At 40.0% G+C, this 22,112-nt stretch overlaps 1 pseudogene; it reads left to right on the plus strand.

The window, feature by feature from the left end:
• The first annotated feature begins 706 nt into the window (after positions 1–706).
• LOC130871566 (40S ribosomal protein S2-like) lies at positions 707–1,587 on the plus strand (annotated as a pseudogene).
• Positions 1,588–22,112: the final 20,525 nt, after the last annotated feature.

A 22,112-nucleotide genomic window follows, 5' to 3' on the forward strand; every position in this document is an offset into this window, starting at 1 on the left:
CACCAGCAAGCAGCACAGGCTAAGCCACCTGGGCATCACCCAATAGGTCAGAAGTACTTTGCTCACATATAATATAGGAGAAGCAAGGGGCCCCTTTCAGATTAATGTCAGTGTCCAAAATAAGTCACCTGACAATTCTACCCCCTCAAATTCTCTTTTGAGTCCTGTTGTACCCAAACTGGAAAGACCAGTATCTGAGTACATAGTGGGCAGGTTACATCATACTCTAGCTAAGAGGAAACTAACCTTGGGTAGAATTTGGTCCTCTGAAGGTAGATGAGACAGTAAAACTCGGGAACACTGAGGAGGGTGGGTAGGTTAGACAGGGATGAGGAGAGGCCACTGTCCAGAAACATCAGCGGTAAGGAACAAGCAAAAGGCAAGTCTAGAGAAGGATCGAAAATAGTCCTTTCATAATTGGAAAGTAATTAAGAGAAGCCAGAAAAAAGAATTCAAGAGGGTATACTGGAGAGTCAACTGTATTTTCATTATTCTGAATAGCCAGGAAGGAAGATTCAGTCCACATGTCGAGGGAGAATCCAGTATCGCCAATACTATCTCAGGGACCACTCGGTGCAGAGCAAAGCCTTTTGTGTGTGTATCGACACATGAAAACATTAAATCCAACTTCGAAATTTTTGAAGTCTGTCTTTATTTTTAAAATGTTTGTTGTTGTTGCTTCTTCTTCTTCTTCTGAAAACATCAAATGGAGGATGATGCCTGTGCAGCGGGTAGGGCCCGGAGGACCCGGGGGCCCAGGATTAGGAGGCGGCGGCTTCCGCGGAGGATTCAGGAGGATTCAGCAGCGGTCTGAGGGGTGGTCCAGGCCGTGGCCGAGGCTGAGGCCGCGGGGCTCGCGGAGGTAAAGCTAAAGACAAGGAGTGGATTCCCGTCACCAAGCTGGGCAGCCTGGTTAAGGACATGAAAATCAAGTCCCTAGAGGAGATCTACCTGTTCTCCCTGCCCATTAAGGAATCTGAGATTATTGACTTTTTCCTGGGAGCTTCCCTAAAGGATGAGGTTCTGAAGATCATGCCCGTGCAGAAGCAGACTAGGGCAGGCCAGCGGACCAGGTTCAAGGCTTCTGTCGCTATTGGGGACTACAATGGTCACGTAGGTCTCGGTGTCAAGTGCTCCAAGGAGGTAGCCACTGCCATCCGAGGGGCCATCATCTTGGCCAAGCTTTCCATTGTCCCTGTGCGGAGAGGCTACTGGGGGAACAAGATTGGCAAGCTCCACACTGTTCCTTGCAAAGTGACAGGCAGCTGTGGTTCTGTGCTGGTGCGTCTCATCCCTGCTCCCAGAGGCACTGGCATAGTCTCCGGTCCTGTGCCCAAGAAGCTACTGATGATGGCTGGCATTGATGACTGCTACACATCAGTCAGGGGCTGCACTGCCACCCTGGGCAACTTTGCCAAGGCCACCTTTGATGCCATCTCTAAGACCTACAGCTACCTTACCCCTGACCTCTGGAAAGAGGCTGTGTTCACCAAGTCTCCTTATCAGGAATTCGCTGACCATCTTGTGAAAACCCACACCAGAGTCTCTGCTCAGAAGACCCAGGCTCCAGCTGTGGCCACCACATAAGGGTTTTTATACAAGGAAAATAAAAGTGAATTAAGTCTGTTAAAAAAAAATGTTTGTTGTTTAATTGAAAAATGCTAGGCTTATTGTATGTAGCATAAAATCTTAATATATATATACAAATATGACTAAATTGACTTAATTAGCATTCATATTGCCTCATATCCTTACTACCATTTTTTTTTTTTTTGGAGTGACCTCAACTCATCCCTCAGCCATTTGCAAGTTTGCCACATACGATTAGTGTAGTCAACGCGCTGCATAGGCCATGTATAGTATTTCACTGAAGTACATAGACCACATTTCAAAGATCCACTTAATTATCAATGAAATTTTAAATCGCTGGTTATTGTGAATATGCTAGAATACATATTCTAGAATACATTTGAGAGTACAAATATCCCAGGACACTCTGACTGCATTTGGTTTGTTTTAGCTCAATGGTAAGGAAGTTATGAATGGATGCTGTTTTGTTGGTTTGGTCATATACTGTGTGGAAACACAAAGCTGCCTTGTTAGTTTAATCATTGGATGGACACTCCCACAAGCTCTGAGCCACCTTTGCCCCAGCACATCTTGAAGGCATGGCGGATTGTAGGTTGAAGGTTTTGTGGCTGGGCTGGTGTCCCAATCCCAATACTGGAAGCTTAGCTTGGTTACAGAAGACAGTGGGTTCAGGCGCTATATCCTCCATGACCAGGAGCTCCCGTTAGGCTCATCCTCATAGGTTTCAGGAAGTTTCTACTGCACTAGGTTTACACATAGCCACCCTCCAAATGCTCCCCCCCAATTCTGGAGGAGAGAGGGTCAGAGGGAGAGAGTGCAGGTAGGATGGGATATTACGGCATTGCAGACGTTTAGGCTCTACCCGTTAGTCTTCACCCGTATGATCCTTTGTTCACAATTGGTGACTCAGCCTCTAATTTTTACTGTTTTAAAACAAACCCCTTTATTATGGATAAGAATTTATGGAAAATCCTTCTGCCCTCAGAGGAATTTACTCATCCAGGTGTGATCACGAAGATGCTGGCTATGGAGGAGCTGGCGCTATTCTCTCACAGTTTGGAGGTCGGTTAACTGACTGTGGCGAGTTCATGGCTTAGGGCAACCTTGATTCTTTTCCTTGTTTCTCCTGCTCTCCTTTAAACAAATGAGCACAGGATGATTCATAGTTAAGACAGCAGGGCAGAAGAGACAGCAAACCCCTGTAAGGTGGACCATCTCTTCTGCCACACTTGCTTGGCAGAAGTAAGAGAAACCAATTCAGGTTCTTAGCCTGGGAAAGAGACTGAATCCATAAATGGGGGAAGGGCGCTAAAAAGATTTGAATGTGAGGAGGAGTCAAGAATGGCAGCTATATCTTTGCATTCTATTTTACTTTTGCAATAAGCACACCGCTACATCGAGACATACATTAGAAAAGCATTTTAACACAAATTATCTCATGTCATCTCCACAATAATGTAATGGAGTCTTATCTACATATTCCTGGAAGCAAAAGGCTGGAGGGAGCCTAGAGGATGGTGAAATAGTCGCTAATGATGTATACAAACAGGGTTCAGGTATACTTTGCAGATAAATGTTCTAACCTAAATGAGCAGCAGACAATGAGGTCATTACAGTGTGGCAGCGGGGGTATATTAGCAGTGTAAATGTGCAGATTATGTGAGAAGAAACTGCTTTATGAAAGAGGCTAGCGTTCGAGAAATGGTTTCATTTAGATCTCACAGCTGTCTTTAGACTCTAATCCTGATTTATTTTATCAGATTCTGACACAGCAGGGAAGGCACAGTCGTTGCTCAAAGCTTCCTTCCAGCCCCATCTAGACTTTAGAGGTGGAAAACGGCGGATTATATTCATCTAACCTTTGGGAAGAAATTGCCTGGTGATCTAGTTAATTGCAGTTGAAAGGGAGATTATGACATCTCTACACATGCTAGGATGATTTTTGTAGAGCTGGGCTGTGGATAAAACTCCCTGCAAGAAAAGTTAACTTTGATGAAATGGGGGAAGGGCGGGAGTGGTTCTGATCCTGTGTCGACCCATTTAATTTGCTGAGCCATTGTCCAACTTGCTTCTCTGATCTCAGTGGTGGAAGCGGGGCCTCACAGACCCCTGACAGGGCTGAGAAGGAAAGGTCTATTTTTATGTGGCCAGGAAGAACATATCAGCATATCAGGGCAACTGAGCCAAATGGATTTTCTGATGAAATCAGAGCTCATTTTTAAGCTTAATGTTAATTTTCATTTTTCCACCTTAGAAACCATGCTATAGAGAATGGCGAAAAACCCTTTAATAACCTTTCATATTTATTTGACATCTTTTGTCCAATAATTCTGCAGTAATTTGACATCAACCCCCTATGGACAGTGAGTTTCTTGAGTTTTTTTTCCTGATTTTCTACTTGTCTTCACTGAGTTCATGCCATAGCCTTGGGTATCTGGGGGACTTGAGTCAGGGGTCATAGATAAGCAGTCTGTTGCAACACTGTATTTTCTCAAAAGACCTTAAGATCCTTAGGAGAATGTGCTATGAATATCTGTCATCTGTGGCCAAGAACATATTGTGAGAAGCTGCATACCCTGGTCTCTTTTTCTGCCTTTAGCTAGTAACCTTGAACAAGGTACGGATCCCTCCGAGCCTTTGTTTGCTCCTCTACTGTCTGTTGTTCATGATTAGATGAACAAGCTAAATAAGTGCCAGAAACATGGTAAGAACTTAGCAAGTGGTAGCTGTGATTATGAATAAATATTCATTCAGTTAATTGCAACATGGATCATTTTACTATTATGATGGTTATGCTCTATTGTCAGTTTGACAGCATTAGGAGTCCTTTAGGAGATACATTTTGGGGAATGTCTACATGAACATTTCCGAAGAGGTTTAACCCACCCTAAATCCACCCACCCTAAATCCAAAAAGGTTTGGATCCGATGAGCTAGGGTCCAAAACTGGACATAACACTGTCCAGGAAAATACAAGCAGAGCACAGGCATTCTGTCTTTGCTTTCTGACTGTGGATAAAACATGAGCAACTTCCTTATAGCCCTGCCATGGGTGCCTCTCCCACCTTGACAACAGCTGTGAGCCAAAATAAATCCTCCACTGCTTAAATTGCTCTTGTTTTTTTCATAGCACTGGGCAAAAAACCAATAACATTGGTATGGAGAGTGGGGCGGTACTATGATAGACTCGCCCATGTGGTTCTCAGGACTTTGAATGGTTTTCCAGAATATGTGAAAAAGCTTGAGGCATCTAATGAACCAGCCCACCTCTATGTTAGGCTTATAGTTAATGTTACCATCTTATAGCAAAGACAAACTAGACTCATTCCTGTTTATGATTACATCTGTTTCTCAAGGATCAGGCTAGGCCCTACTTGCAACCTTAACGACGACAGTGGGACAGTGGTCTTTCTCCTCGTATTTGTGGGATTAATACTTCAAGCTACATAAACTGGAGAATTCTATAAGAAGAACTTATTGGATCACAGTTAGGGGAATTTGGATGATCCAAATGTCAAGATTAATGTGGACAGTGCAAGCCCAATTCATGAGGTTTTAGGAGAGAAGAGAAATATTATTGAGAACGCTCTTAGAGGCCATCTGTGTTACATTCCTGACAGGAACCTGGCTGTGTTCTGCCCGCATCCTGAAAACTTGGCTGGATTTTAAAGTAAGGACTAATTTGTTTTGGTGGAAGAAATTTCCAGACACGATAGCATCCAGGTTTTATCATGGTTACTGCTCACTGTTCTTATCTAGGTCTACAGTAAGCAAGGACAGCTAGTGGAACAGGAAGATACGACAAATGTAAATTACAAATGGCAGTTGCTTTGCTGCAGAGACAATTGAATACCTAATACAAACATCCCTCAATAGGACCATAGTTTGTTTTAGGGGCATTAAATGGAAAAATTCCCAGGAAAAGGAAGACAAGTTTTATGGAAAAAAAAAATCAGAATTAGTGCCTAATTCTATTTTCTTTAAATATTCATTTCTTATGTTTCTTGTTTATTGTATGTCTAAGCTTTTTGGAGTGGTTTTGTTGTTTATATCCATGATGGCCAATTTTTGTTTCTATTTGACAGACTTAGGAAGAGGGAACCTCAGTTGAGGAATTGCCTTCATCAGATTGGTCTAGGTGTGGCTAGGTGTTGCTAATTGATCTACGAGGGCCCAGTCCAATGTGGGTGGTCCTGGATTGTAAAGGCATATGGGCTAGGATTAGCCAGAGGACGCAAGCGTGTAAACAGCGTTCCTCCATAGTCTCCGCTTTAGTTCTCTGCCTAAGTGCCTGCCTGTAAAGTGTAAGACGAGACATACCCTTTCTTCCACAAGATCACTTCATAGTGTTTAGCACAGCAACAGAAGGACAACTAGGACAATAGCCATACACCTTGATAGATCCCCGTAATAATCCTTCCATTTAGTGTTATTGCAAAGTAGAGTATTCATAAGTAGACAAGGAACAATTTCTAGCTATTTTATTGGGCTTATTTTCTTAATTTGTAACTCATTTATCTAATTGAGATTATTCAAGGATATCCAAAAATATTTCCATTCTGTCCATTTATTTAATCAAAATTATTCAAAGATATGTTTCGAAAGTGTATATTGTAGAAATATTACAGTGAAACCTATTTCTATCTGGGTTAACCAAAAATTTTTAAAAAAATGAAAACAAATGTTTTGCTCATTGATTGTTTAAAACAATATTAAAGTTGAGAACTTTCAAACTTGCTCTAGCATCATAGCCAAAAGAAGGCTAGAATTTGGGTTTCAGAGTCAGAGAGAGTTTTGCCTACATAAATTTTTACCTACTCCATTTAAACTATAAATGTTTACTTATGCTAATGTAAAAATATGGAGCCAATTCACTTTGCACCTACATTTAAATAATATCTTATAATTCACAAAGTATTTCCATGTTTATTATTTAACTTTGTAGGTAGAATATTAGAATTATCTACCTTTTGTGGATGGAGAAATGAGACTCAAAGAAAGTAAATGGTTTACTTTAGAAAATATACAGACATCTTTATTTTTATTATTGGAGACATATTTACCCAGAAGAGTGGTCAACCTTCTCTGTAAGAAGCATACGTGAAATAATAAGACCTAGGTAAGGAGATGAGAATTGTCTGCCATGCTGTAGGACCTCACATAGTTTCTCAAGGCATTTGGATCCTTAGCTTCACCATCTGAAAATGATGTGCCCTTTACAAAATGAGTGTTGAGGAGATTGGATAAAATAATACATGGGACACAATGAGGAGTAGGCATTGAATTTATCTTATTCCTTTATTTCTCAGCAGTCATAACTTTGAGTGTTCCAGGATATACAATTTGTAGAAGTCTACATTTTATCTTTCGGCTAAATCATTTATTGTACTTCTCCTACCTTCTGCTTTTTCTAGCCACACAAAAAAGTGTTAGTCATCAGCTTTGAATGAAGCTACATTCATGCATTCATTAAAAAATAAACAAATAGACTGATTTGATTTCTTTCAGCTTTTCTTTAATTTTTAAAGATGATTATGTTAGTTTCAGAAATGTATTTTGGGGCCCAGCACATAGTAGGTACTCGGAAAAATGGAACCATTGGCTGAAACAGGGTACTCTAGACAGAAACACATGGCGAATAAACCATAATATGAAAGTTGCTAAATAGAAGTTGGCCCTCCATCTGCATGGGTTTCAGATCTCAAGCAAAAAAAAATAAATAAATAAACATTAAAAAAAAATGTAGGGTCTGGAGAGATGGTTGAGCAGTTAAGAGCATCGGCTACTCTTCCAGAGGACCCAGCACCCACATGACAATTCACAACTGTCTATGTTAGCATCCAGGCACACCTTGGCCCTGCCCTTTGGGAACCTGGCGCAGTGTGTGACCCCTCTGCTCATGGCAAATAGTACCTGACTTTATGCAGGTGCAAAGGTCCCTTTAAGAGACAGATTCGCTACTCCATCTCTCTTCTCCGACCATTTCTCTAAGAAAGCAGGTCACTGTCGCTCTCTCCCTCCCACTTTCCTTCCCAATACACTTCCTTCTCATGCAAGTTCTGCCTGCTGGTGTGTTTGTTCCCTGTTGTGGAATTGGTGGTCTCACCTCACGCTGGTATATCATTACAGTCTATATCTATAGTTCCAGGGGACCCAATACCTTCACACAGACATACGTGCAGGCAAAGCACCAATGCACATAAAATAAAATAAAAAATAAATCATAAAAGGAAAAGAAAATCTGTTCTGAACAAATTAGATATTCATTCAATTCTTGTTATTTCCTAAACAGCATGATATATAAATATTTACATAGAATCCACATTGTTTTTGACTTTGTAAACAATAGATATGTGCAGAAATAATATGCAAATATTATATAATTTTATCTGAGGGAATTACTATGTGTTTATATATGTATGCACACAGTTTTTATTTTAGTAAATTAGAACCCAAATTACTCATGAACTTATTTTTAGATCTGCTCAGAGCCTGATGTGTTCCTATGAGGTTATTATTACTACATGGTTGAGAAGGGTGAGCTGGATCACACAGAGCAAGAGACCATGAGAGCAGTCAGTAGGTAAAATTGGGCCCCAATGGTAGCAATAAGAAGGTGCTGTTTTGAAAAGTGTGAAGGTGTTTAATGCTATCTCAGTAGCTGCCCTTCCCCTAGTCCCTCCACAGAGCAATCTCTCATTGTCCTTTGAGCTTTTAGACTTTCATCTAAGGGAACAGGGGAATAAAAACTGAGAAAAGATGGTGAAATCCCCTTTCCCAGAATTCTCCCTTTCCTTTGTTCGGGTTGAGGTAGGTAGACATGTTCCATGGGGGATGAGCATTAGGTTCGCTAGAAATAAACACTCCACTATGCTGGCTCCTCGCCTCTGTTTCCTCTAAGGTTTCCTCCCTAATGGGGGAGAAGGTGAGCATGAAAGAAACTGCTAAAGGCCCATGAATATTTCAAAGCCAAAAGCCAAGGGACTGCATTAAACCTCAACAACTCTTCAGTAAATGGAAATGGAGGCTGAATGATGAAATACTCAGAGCACCCAGGGTGATTTCAGCGCAAAGCAGGCACACACAAAATAAATGCTCCTCAGAAGGAGGGAGAACATGAGCAAGGAAATCAGGACCACGAGGGGTGCACCCACCCACTGTGACAGTGGAACTGATCTATTGGGAGCTCTCCAAGGCCAGCTGGACTGGGACTGAATAAGCATGGGTTGAAACTGGACTCTCTGAACAAGGCGGACAATGAAGGCTGATGAGAAGCCAAGGACAATGGCACTAGGTTTCGATCCTAATACATGAACTGGCTTTGTGGGAGCGGAGCCTGTTTGGATGCTCACCTTCCTGGACCTAGATAGAAGTGGGAGGACCTTGGTCTTCATGTAGAGCAGGGAATTTGGACTGCTCTTCAGTATCGAGAGGGAGGGGGAGTGGACTAGGGGGAGGAGAAGTGGAGTGGGGATAGGGGGAGGGGAACAGGGGGAGGGGGCAATATGTGGGAGGAGGGGGAGGGAAATGGGAAACGGGGAGCAGTTGAAAATTTTAAGTAAAAAAGAATAAAAAAAAATGTCAAGGAAAAAAAAAAATAAATGCTCCTCAGGACAAAAATATCTCGAACTCCCTCCCCAGCCATCTCTGGCAGCTGGTTCTTCTCAGGCCCCCAACCTCCTTGTACCAGGACAGCAAAGGCTGTCAATGGTTATAGCAACTGAAGTCAGGACAGGTCTAGACCAAGAATTCTGGCTGGAGTCTGATCTCTTGTGTGGGTTGCGTGAATCAGCAGATGTGGTACGGACAGTCGCCTCTCAGAGCACAAATCCGTCCTTATCAAACAAAGCTTACTGTCATGTGCTCCTCTTCCACATTCTCCTGCCTTTAGTGGGACATTCTTCTCACAACTCCATCTGCCGCCACAGTCGGTCAGTGGCCACTCGGTACTGCCAGTGTCAATCAGCCAATAAGTCCATCCAGCAAACACAGATCTTGTGGTGGGCGAGTTTTCCTCCTAATGGTCCTTGGGGACCTGGGGCTTTTAAAACTGCACATGCATCAGCTTTGTTAGAAACCCTTATTACCGGAGTGTGCCTGTCAGGACCAGTTAGGAGAGTTGATGTGTAACCAGCAGTGCCTTCTGCTCTCTGACTTGGCTGGGAGAAACACCTCTCTGCTTTTGTCTGTTAAGACACCTTTACAAAATATAAAAATCCCGGTTGAGTTTCAGACTATCTGTGTTTTTCATTAACAATTCAGCTAAGTATCTCTTTGTGGCTGTGTTAGGAGTGGAGTAGAAAACTTGAGAACTATTTTCCCCTGAACGATCTCATCCCTGTATACTCTCCTTAAAGGCAGAGACAGCATGGGGAGTGTCTGGGGGTGTTTTGGAATCTGTTAATCTGTGTTTTCCGGAATTCTCAGTAGGACTTTTTTAAGTTGTGAAAAATTTCTATTGACAGATATTTTTGCATGCCTTCTTAATTTTCAACCATAGCCCTAGATGCTGCCTGGGTAAAAACAAACAAACAAATAAACAAAAATCCTCACTGCCTCTATGTTTGGGCTTATAGCACAGGAGGCAGGAAATGAAATGTTAGCTTATAATATATGGTGTGCTAATACAAAAGTGAAAGCCAGAGCAGGTACATAGCGGAGCAGTGAGAAAATGGATGGAGGAGGTGGGTGAGATTCCCTGCAGAAGCCACTGCCTTTGAATTGAGTCCTGGGAAATGTGGGTAAGAATTAACTAGTTGGTGTGCATAATACACATAATACATAATTTCTAGCTCAGTGAAAAATTTTCAAATGCAATTCTTCAGAACAATTATTTACTCTCAGGTCTCGCATTTTCAGGGAGACTTTTGTCAGCTAGTCTATTACAGTCAATTTCACCCAGTTGTGATCCCATATAGCTCATTAATTCACATCTACAAATTATAACCTGAAAAGACCTCATACCACTGTTTGATAACCATTTCTAGTTTTTCACTCCCAAACCAATCATAAACTTCCCAAGAGTTAAGGTTGTATTAATGTGATCTTAGTATTTCCAGCGTTTACTGAATCTTAGTGGACACCCTTAGTAGACCCTTCCTTCCCCTCCCCACTCTTCTTTCTCCCTTTATTTCTTTTTAGGCTATGGTAATGTGGTGGACTCCTGAAAACGAATACAGAGAAGAGTCTATTAGAATTTGGTGATAGACTGGCAGGGAATGTGGAGGGAGAAAGAGGAAATGGCTGCTGGGTTGAGTCTGAGACATACAGGATGCTGGTGGCAAGGAAGATGGATGGGAATGTGTGATTGCAGGGATACATGACATAGATAAACAGCTTGGCTGTTTGCCTCTTTAAGCTCCATTTATTACTACTTACACTGAATTGATTTCTGCATGGCAAATATTGGCTCATCTTTCAAAGACTCCAGCTAAATGTCACCTCCATGGAGAATCTTTACAGACAATCCCCAGGCATTGAGTTGCCTTTCCTGGGCTTGACAAGTATGTAGTGCATACACTGTTCGTGATACTATGATAATATTTCCACGCTGCAGTTTGCTGCTTCTGTCCTTTCTCTTTGGGCAATGGATCCATCCTCAAGTAACCTGATCCCATTCCAAGCTCTGACATCACTGTTTTCTCATTAGTGACAGAGCTGAAGTTAGTACTGAGGGGTAAGGCAACACTTATTCTCATCCAGTTTCCCAACGAGAGGCTTTCTCTTTGCCTGATACCAGCAAATGAGAAATAAGGGTGTCTTAGTTAGGGCTTCTATTGCTGTGAAGTGACACCATGACCATTGTGTTGCAAGATATTTCATTATCCTGTATAAAGATATGACATTGTGATTGGTTTAACAAGAAGCTGGATGGCCAATAGTTAGGCAGGATTTTCTGGACAGAGAGGATATTGGGAAGAAGAAGGATAATAAAGTCACTAAGAGATACAGAAGTAGCATGATATGTAGGAAATAAGGTAACAAGCCATGAGCCACATGGCAGATCATACATTAATATAAATGGGTTAATTTAAGTTATAAGAACTAGTTAGAAACAAGCCTAAGCTATTGGCTGAGCTCTCATAATTAATGATAAATCTCTATGCCATGATTTGGGAGCTGTCTGGGGAGACAGAGAAAGACTCACAACACCACAGTGTAAACAGATGTTTCCTGTCCTAACCAACCAGTTCCAAATAATCACTCAGAGGCTTAATATTACTTATAAATGCTAAACCAATAGCTCAGGCTTATTGTTAACTAGCTTTTACACTTAAATTAACTCATATTTCTATTTATGCTTTGCTACATGACTCATGGCTTGTTACCTCATTTTCTACATGTCCTGCTTGTTCAATGGCTGACTGGACTCTCCTCTGACTCTATCCTTCTTCTCAGAGTCCTCTATGTCTGACTGTCCCATCTATACTTCCTGTCCAGCTATTGACTTGTCATCTTTTTATTAACCAATAAGAGTAATACATATTCATATTCATAGTGTAGAAAAGGATTAATCCATAGTACCACAGCAACTCACAAAGGAAAACATTTACTTGGGGCTGACTTACAGTTTCAGAGGTTTAATCCATTATCATCATGTCAGGACATTGCAGCATGCAGGCAGACAAGGTTCTTGGGGAATGAGCTGAGAGTTTTATATCTTGGTCTGCAGACGGCAGAAGGAGATTGTGTCTCACACTGGGTGTAGTCTGAGCATATAAGACTTCAAGGCCTGCCTCCATGGTGACATATTTCTTCCAACAAAACCACACCTACTCCAACAAGGTCACACTTCCAAATAGCATCACCCCCTATGGACCTAGCATCAAACACATGAGTCTATAGGGCCCTTTCTTATTCAAATCACCATTAAGGGACAATGTGATTATTTCTGAAGGTAAGGATGAACTTGGAATGCAAGGGGAAGGAACTCAGCTTCTAATTATGTTACTTTAGGATGTTCCCCTCTTTCGATTCCTTATAAAAATGCAATAAGAGATTTTTGTTTATTTTTTAAAAATCCATTTCAATTTCTAAGTGAGTCAACTTGATTTCTAAAAATAGATTTTTAAAAATGAGCACCATTGGAAACCTAAACTGCCTATGGGAAATCAATAAATTTTTTAATTATGATAAAGTAGGAATTAAAGATTCTACAATTAGATATCTGGAAGTTTTGTCAGTGATACATTGTTCAAGTTGCTATTGACTTTTTACAACTTGAGAGTCTTCCGAGTTAATATCTACAGTGATATTATGGAAAACTTAGGAGGATGTCAAAGACATAGTGATCAACAGTATCATTTTACAAACGGGGTTATAATTACCTACAGTTTATAATACTTTCAATTATACTATTGAGTGGTTACAATAAACCTCTGCACTATATTGAGGATTAAATCTTGTTTGATAGAAGATGTCCTTGAACTTGGATCCTTTAATCATGATTTTGTGTTCTGTGTAAGAAACCCTGTCTCTCCCAAGTTTTGCAAAAAATTTTCCCTAACTTTTAAAGGTTATTTTCAATTGGAATTAAATTTTGTAGATAGTATAATGCAATGTTAAAGTTTATTTTTTTCTTAGCAACATTTACTGAAACAATTATGCTTTTCTCATTGACTTAATTTTAGCCCTTCAGCAAAAATCAATTGGGCATATTAGTCTGCCTCTAAAAACATTGTTTTGGCTCATCAATACACCACAACACCACTCTGTCTTAATTACTCCAGTCTTGTAATAAATTCTAAAATGAGAAAGAAAACGTGCCCTTTCCCTCAAAATATTTTGTATGTTTTAGATTTCTTGTGTCCCATAGAAGTTTTAAAATTAACTGGTCTGTTTTTCTTGAAATATATTTCTGTAGTTTTTTTAAATCATTAATCACCAGTGACAAGAAGATTAGAATAAAATCAATAAACTGCCCTACATCCGCTAAAATATCTAAAGTTATGAAGACATGCATCAAGAAGCTGAGGAGAGAGAGCCTGGACCAAGCAAAATTCTTCTCTGTTGTTGATAAGAAAGAAAAAGAGTACTCTCTTTAGAAAACAGTTTGACACTGCCTTTAATATTAAATATTTGCTTAACTCTATGATCCAGAAACTTTATGTTTTCTCACAGAAAATAAAAACATGAAACATGTGCCAACATGGAGATTTGCACACAACTGTTGGTAAGAATTTAATTCAGAATCTTTCAAGCCTGGAAATAATCCCAAATCTTAACATAAGTAAGTGGACGAAAATATTTTGGTGAGTTGCCATATGATAACAGAATACTACCAGCAATAGAAAGATGAGAACTAGTTAGTATATTGAGCAACATGAATTTCAAAACCACAGTGATTAAAAGAAGCCAAATTCAAAAGAAAACATATTATACTTCTGCATTCAAAAAACAATAATCTGTAAAAGACAATTCATATTTAGAAAGAGATGGAGTCTTCCTGTTTGCCTGGGAATCAGATAGGGGTAGGTTAGAATGGAACCAAAACCTAAATGAACCTTCTGGGAGTAAAATAAAATCTTCTAGATTATAATGTGGTAATGGTTTTAAAGGTAAATGCATTTGGCAAAGCTTCACTAACAGTGCAGTATAGTTGACTGTATGTAGACTATATGTCTAGAAAGTAGCTTATAGTTTTAGTGAAATGATCACTACTTCCCTGTTAAATATTCTTTTCAAAAATAAAATAAAATAAAATAAAAATATCTTTTCTTGGGTTTTCTTTTTTACTGATTACTACTTCTGAATTTTCCTGCTCTCTGAACTGTAATAAATTTATGCTGATTACAAATTATCCAGTCTAAAGTATTTTGCTACAGCAATTCAAGTGAACAAAACAGAAATTGGCCCCAAAAATCAGGTGCTATTATAGAAGATATGGAAACTGTAGAAGTAAATTTGGTGTTCCAGAGTGGGTAGACTCTGGAAGAACTACAAACCACATGCTAGTATATGCATGGAGAAGAAGGAGCAGCTCTGGTAAGAACTCAGAAGAAAAGAGCTGAATGAAAGCCTCAGTCTTCTTAGAGATGACCTAAACTGTCATGATCAGAATATTGGTAGGAGCATAGACTAAAATCGTCTGGGGCCTACAGCGGTGATTCAGCGGTTCAGAGCACATACTACTCTCATAGACATCCCAAGTTTGATTTCCAGCACTAAGAAGGTTCACAACCATCTATTAACTCCAGCACAACAGAGATCTGGAACTCTCTGCCGTCTCTGTAGGCACGCATATGCACACTTGTGCACATACCCAAAACACAGATCCAAAGGCATACGCATAGTTAAAAATAAAAAATTCAAATCCAGCCTGATGAAATCTCAGGTAAGAATGTGCTACTGAAACTAAAAGGTGCCAGTGTTTAAGAGACAAAAGAGCTTGCTTGAATTGTGTTTGTAGCCGAGTGCTTTGTGGAGTCTGGAATTTTTATGACTGATAAAACTGGATATTTGGGGGCAGCCATATATAAGAATACATGTTGGGCTTGCAGTGCAGTATTCAGTGCTGTGTTTTGAATCTGGAGTGTCCCCCACAGGCTCTGTTTGATCCCCAGCTGGTGGAACAGTTTTGCAGCATGTGAGAACTTAGAGATGCCGCTCCTGGAGAAAGTAGGTCAACAGGATGGGCCTATGAGGATTTTACCCAGCCTTGTTTTGAGCCTAGCTTGCTAGCTTTCTGTCTGGAGGAATGCGAATAGGCTGCTGTCTAGGGTTTCCACCACCAGAACTGCCACACCCTTTTCTGCCTTCTCCACCACAATGGATACAAATTCCTCAGAAATGCTGAGACAAAGTAAGCTTCTCTAAGCTGGTTTTGTCAAGCAATTTTGTCAGAGCAACACAAAAGTAGTGCATTGTATCCTTGGCTTCTGTTGACTGCTTAGGAAATGCAAGAAGACCCAAACCTTTAGGACAGTATTTATAACTAAAAAGAGAAGCAAAGCCTAGAGATAAGGAAAATCTTTAGCCTAAGCAGGTTGCAAAAAGACCTGTTCAGAGAAAATAAAAAAACAAAACAATGGTGAGACCAAGATATCAGGGACAGTGTGAGGACACCGTGGTAAATGGTAACATGGTAAGAACGCATGTGAGAATTTACCCATGGTGAGAGATCACTCTGGGCAAGATAGGAAGCCAGAGGGAAAAGAGTGGGGCCCATTTGTCTTATCAGCTCGTTCAGGAACTAACTGGGGAACTCAGAGTATGCAATCTTTTAATAGGCCAGGGGCCTCAATGACATCCTCCAGGATCTACTTCTTTGTGTGAATGTATGGGTATGTACATGATTTTTTTTTTGTGTGTGTGTGTGTGTGTGAGTGTGCATGCACTTGTGGAAGCCAGGTTCATACTGAGTGTCTTCTTCAGTTACTTTTCATCTTAGTATTTTGAGACAGAATGTCTCTCTAAACCTGGGTCTTACCTATTCAACTAGACTGGCTGTCTAGGAAGCCTTAGGACAACAGCTCATCTCTGTTTTTCCACAGCGCTTGGCTTTTTTTTTTTTTTTTAAACTTAAGTCCTCATGATTGTAGGACAAGCACTTAACCTACTGAGCCATCTCCCCAACCCCGGATCCATTTCTTAAGGTCTCAGTGCTTCAAAATGACTATACTGAAGACTAACCTGTCAACACAGTAGGGAACAAAACCCATCAAGACCATGGCAGGGAACAATCTACTTCACTAAAATCCACTGATTTAAATATTGATCTCATCTAAAGCACTCCAATAGAAGCACCCAGAAAATTAATGAGCAATTACTGTGCACCGTACCCGACACAGAAAGTCAGCCGTCAGAGTCTATTTAATTCCTTGCTTCTCTCCCCACCACCGCCTCCTTTGAGAGCCTCCAGCATCATCGTGTTGTTGGTTTTTGATTCCCACTCTGTTTAGTCTTCTTTAATCTCTTTGTGCCTTGAGTTCTTTTATACAAGATGAGTAAAACCATCCTGCCTCCATGCTTGGAGTTCTGAAGTGGCCTCCTCTTCTCTGGGGAAAGACAGTATCCTTATGAAGACTACGTTAACCAGGGGGCTTGGTCCTTCCTTCCCTCTCAGTTGCAAACTGCCCCACCCCACCTACACTCACCAGTGCCCAGTTCCACAGACCAGCTTTTTATTTTATTTTCTCAATCATTCTTGCCCCCTTTAGGACTTGCAGTATCCTGGTTTCCACACTCTTTCCCCCTCTTCCTCACTTCTCTGCAGAGCTTTCCTCTCAATTCTTATTTTCAGTGTTCCTATTCACTTCATATTTCCTCTTACCTAAATACATTCAGCCTCCTAAGCAAATTTTCCATTGTTCCAGCTTCTTTTCACTCAGCATTGTGCCAGTGTTCTTCCCAAAGCACAAATGCTGTCTCTGAACATTAGTTCAGTTAGTGCACGGGGCTTTTAAAATCTTTTAAAATGTAGCTTTTTTTTACAGTTGAGAAAGCATATGCAGTATTTTCACAATATTATTTTAAAATATAAGGTGACTTGCACACAAATACAACACAAGTGTGTTTTTGTGAACTAGTTACCGTGATGAAATACTTATCAGTGTGCTTCTCTTTTAACCCATAAAACAACAAGATTAGGCAACAGGTCTTGTAACCATTGCAATTTTAAAAGGCATATGTATCATGTCAAGGTATCTGAAACCAAAATATGAAATGACAATACTTGATTACTTTTGATGACAGTCACCAAGAATGCTGGCACCACTGATTTTTAGTTATACCTAAAAAGGAAATGACAAATTTCACATAAGAATCCAAGTTTATGAGCCCTTTGAAGTCTATTCTAGATAAATCTTTTTTAATATAGTGTTTTTATTAATTCCTTGAGAATTTTATACAGTGTATTTTGGTCATATTCATCCCCTTTATTTCCCCAACTCCTCCTAGATCCATCCACCTCCTACTTCCCCACATGTCCCCAACTTCTCATCTTATTTATTTTTACATTTTAAATTTAATTAAAATATGATTACATTAGTTCCTCACTCTATCACCTTCCTCCTACCCTTTCTATGTCCACCCCACTCCATTAACACTCCTTTCTGAATTCATGGCTTCCTTTTCTTTCATCATTGTTGAGTATTTACATTTATATAAAATTAATATTTATATATAAAATAATATGCTTATACAATATATACAATTTTATATACTATATAATTACATGTGTATGTATAAAGCTCATGCACACAGATAAACTTATAAACACAATCTGTTGAGGCCTCTCAGTGTGACCCACATGTTGTGTATTTCTAGGGCTGGCTACTGGTGTGAGAAAAGCAATCATGGCCTCATCCAAGGGAAGATTAGCTTTCCCGCTTTTGATAGCTGTTAGTTACTTACAGTTCTTTATCTAGGAGTGAGACCCCACACTATTTCCCTCACATATGCTGGGATGTCAGCTGGTAATGGGATTACTCAGGAGTTCTTTGTTAGTGCACATGATGTTGGGTTTCATGGATGTTAGTTCTCAATCATAGGTAGAGAGCTTAGGTCACAGCAGACTTCCCGGCTTGGCTCTTACAGTATTCTGATTCTCTGTTCCCTGAGCCTTACCTGCATGAGTTGTGTTGTAGATGGCTCACGCGGACTGGGCAGCCTCTGGTCAGTTTTGACAAAATGTGTTTTCTGGTCAGGGTCTCCTACTGCTGCAGTAAGAATCTCCTTTGACCAGAGGTGAGGGCTGCTTTTATCTGTGGATATAGGATAAGCACTAGAATGTGGTTAGGAACCATATTGTTTTAGAAAGGTGGTGGTAATAGGTTCTCCTCTAAGGTTCATGATTTCTCTAGCCAAGTGTAATCAGCTACATTTGCAGTACCAAACATTATCTCCTCTTGTTAGGTATGCCATCATTCCAATTAGATAGCTATAGGTTACCCCCAAGGTATAAGCAACACTATTACACTTTCAGGGATATCTTGCCATGCTGACCATTGTTGTGGTTGGTATCTGTGGTGGTTTGAATAAAAATGGCCCCATAGGCTCTTATACTTTGATTTTTAATAACCACAGAGTAGAACCATTTTAAAAGATTACAATGTTTAGGAAGTGTGGCCTTGTTGGAGGAAGTGTTCATTGGGAGTGGGCTTTGAGGTTTCAAAAGCCCATGCCAGGCCTGGAGTCAGTCTCTCTCTCTTTCTCTCTGCATATGGATCAAGATGTAAAATGTAAAATTTTCTGTGGTGATATTTTGTTTATGCTATAAAATGTAAAGCTTATCTGAGGATCAGAGTATAGAGCGAGTCACTGGTGAACCATAGTGGTCAGGCAGTGGCAGCACACACCTTTAATCCCAGCATTTGGGAGGCTGATTCCACTCTGTATGCTGTGAACATGCTTTAATATCTTTGGTAGTAAAGAAGCTGCTTTTGCGTGTGGCAGGGCAGAGTGTAGGTAGGCAGGAAAACTAAACTGAATGCAAGGAGAAGGAAGGCAGTGTCCGGGAGACACCATGTAGTTGCCAAAGGAGAAAGATGCTGGAACCTTACCAGTAAGCCACAACCTCATGGTGATACACAGATAAATAGAACTGGGTTAATTTAAGATATAAGAACTAGTTAGGAATATGCTGGAACCATTGGCCAAAATGTGTTGTAATTAATATAGTTTCTGTGTGATTATTTGGGTTTGGGTGGCTGGAAAATGAAAGAACATTCTCCATTTACAGGAGGCAGAGGCAGACAGACCTCTGTGAGCTCAAGGCTACTCTAAACTATACTAGATCGATCCAGTCTCAAAGAGAAACAGAGCCAGGTGGTGGCTCACACCTTTAATCTCAGTACTTGGGAGTCATATACATTAAATTCCAGCACTGGGGAGATGGAGACAGGAAGAAATATGGCTGGGTAAAAAGAGGAATATAAGGCAGGAGGAGACAGGAGCTCAAGGTATTCAGTCTGAGGACTTATAGAGACAGGACACCTCATTCAGTCTGAGGATTTTGTAGAGGTAAGAAGTCTCTCTAGTAGCTGGCTCCTTTAATTCTCTTACCTTTCAGCATTAACCCTGATATCTCACTTCAGGTTTTTATTATTAAGACCAATGAGAATTTGTGCTACAATTTCTCCAGTACCACGTCTGCCTAAGTGCTGTCATGTCATGACATGACATGTCATGTTTTCTGCCATGATGATGGACTAACCTCTGAAATTTTAAGCAAGTCTCTAATTAGATGCTTTCTTTTGTTAGAGTTGCCAAGGTCATGCCCTGGTCTTCAAAACAGTAGACCAGTGACAATGTCTTTGTCACAAGTGAGTAGCACTCTTTATTGCTTTCCTCTTTAGAAGCTTGCACATAACCTTCTGGGACTGTGGAAGCTAGTCCTAGGTGAGAAGGCTTTTGGGTCACTTCCAGCTCAAACCTTCTGCATCCTACGTCTGAGGTATGTGATCACTTCAGCCATAAGGACTTACTTTCATCTTCTGGCAGCCAACAAAGAGCAGTAGCAATAACCTATCTTGCTTCAGGAATCTTTTGATTTGCCTGGCCAAAAAACTTGAAAGGAGGTTTCTCATGCCTGGCACAGGAAATTTTGTTAGATAGGTTTTGGATAGTGTATCATCATTCAACTTCATTTAAATATGTATATAGGTGTATACATGCACTTATATGTGTTACATGTGAATTTTGGTAAACATGAAAGAATGATTTTCTCTATCTTTTTCTAACATCCTTAGTGTTATTTATTCCTCCTCTCTCCCCTTCTGTATTGTCCTTTTCCTCATTTCCCTAATTAAAGACTTCCTCCCCTATCACCCCCTTCATATCACCTGTACAAAAGAGTATGTATCTTCTAGATACATCTTTAGAGCAGATTCCCTGAATATCACTGGCTATGCACTATTCCAAAAATCCTTTTGAATCCTCTAAATGTTTTACAGATATCTCCAACATTTTTTTCTAGCCTCCCCTAAAAAAAAGCCTTATATTCTTTAATGCTTGTCTCTAGACATTATGCCCCACCCCTACCATTTGTGTGTGTGTGTCAAATCAGGCTCTTTTATATCTTCAGGCCCTGAGGGATGGACCATCATTTTCCTATTTCATCTGGCTAGCTCTCCTGACTTTCCTACCCCAGGGGGCTGTCCTTACATGTTACACAGTCCCTTGCTCCGACTCTCTTTATTCTCCCGCAGGAGCCATCATAACTGTTCACTGTCCATTCTCCACACCTTCTTTACCTTGTTATCTCCTGTGTCTAGGACTGTAGGACTGCTCAACACATTTTTGTGCAATCAAATAATTTCTTATTGAACCTCTAACGGCCTCTAGTATCCCAAAGAGTAATCATCAAACAAAAATGGACCATGCAGGGGAGAGGGAGAGATGGCTCACTGGCTAAGGGTGCAAAACTGTTCTTCCAGAGGACCCAAGTTTGGATCCTAGTACCTCCTCCAGGTGACTCACAACCACCTAGAGCTTCAAATCTAGGTATATCTAATGCCTCTGGCTTCTGGGGACACTAGCACTCAAGTTCACATACCCATACACAGATATAGTCAAAGGTAAAATAAATCAAAAAACATAATTTACCCCTTGTTCAAAAACTATCACGTTAGGCATAGACTTCAGCATATGAATTATGAAGGGCAGCAAACATCTATCCCATAGTAATATCTTCTAAACTAAGAGGGGAATCCTTCTGAGTTGCCCTGATCATCGTTTTGGAGTAGGGACTTGAGTTTTATAGCATACAGCATGGCATTCCAACGTAGAGATTCCAAAGACTACTGTGAAAAATGCAAGCAGAGCAGAGAGAAAATAAAGAAGCTTTTTCCCCTTATTTTAGAATATGATGAAAGATTTTCCAGAGAAGATCTTGATGGTGCCCATTGATGTCCATTTTAAGAGCTATCCTGGTAAAGTTGTAAATTGTGGCTCCATAACTCGTATACATGATAGATACAAGTGACAACTGACTCTGTGTTTCTGATGTTAACATAAGGCATCAGTGTTATCTTTTAATTTGTTTTTTGTTTTATTAATTATCTTGTATTTCTTCATCATATGAAATTCTTATATACATATATAGCAAGCATAAATATACTATATATGTGCAACTATGTGTATGAGAAACATATCTATGTGTCTATATATAATAATTCTTACTTCTGTAGGCAACAAAACTATACTAATTTTAATTTGTTAAACACCTACTCTATTGTATCATAACAGTACATATCTACAGCAAACACTTAAAAATATTTGTTTAACATAACTTTGCTAATAGGAATGGATTCATGTTCATTAAAATGTATAATTACTTTCAAACCATATGCTGTTCTGATGTAAATTCATGTTAGATTTATGAAGGAGATACCTATGATTTCAAAAATGGGATCACATTCACTATTCTGTTTCTCCAAGCTTAAAATGTATTTTGTGATTTTCATTAGATTTCTGGGGATGAAAAACGGGTTACTGGTAACTCTTCACCTGCAACCTTAGCTGTTACTGTCAAGTATCCATCCTCATGTGTCTGATATCAGTTTGTAGATTTAAAATAGCCAT

The sequence above is a fragment of the Chionomys nivalis genome, chromosome 3, assembly GCF_950005125.1.
Source record: "Chionomys nivalis chromosome 3, mChiNiv1.1, whole genome shotgun sequence".
NCBI lineage: Eukaryota > Metazoa > Chordata > Mammalia > Rodentia > Cricetidae > Chionomys > Chionomys nivalis.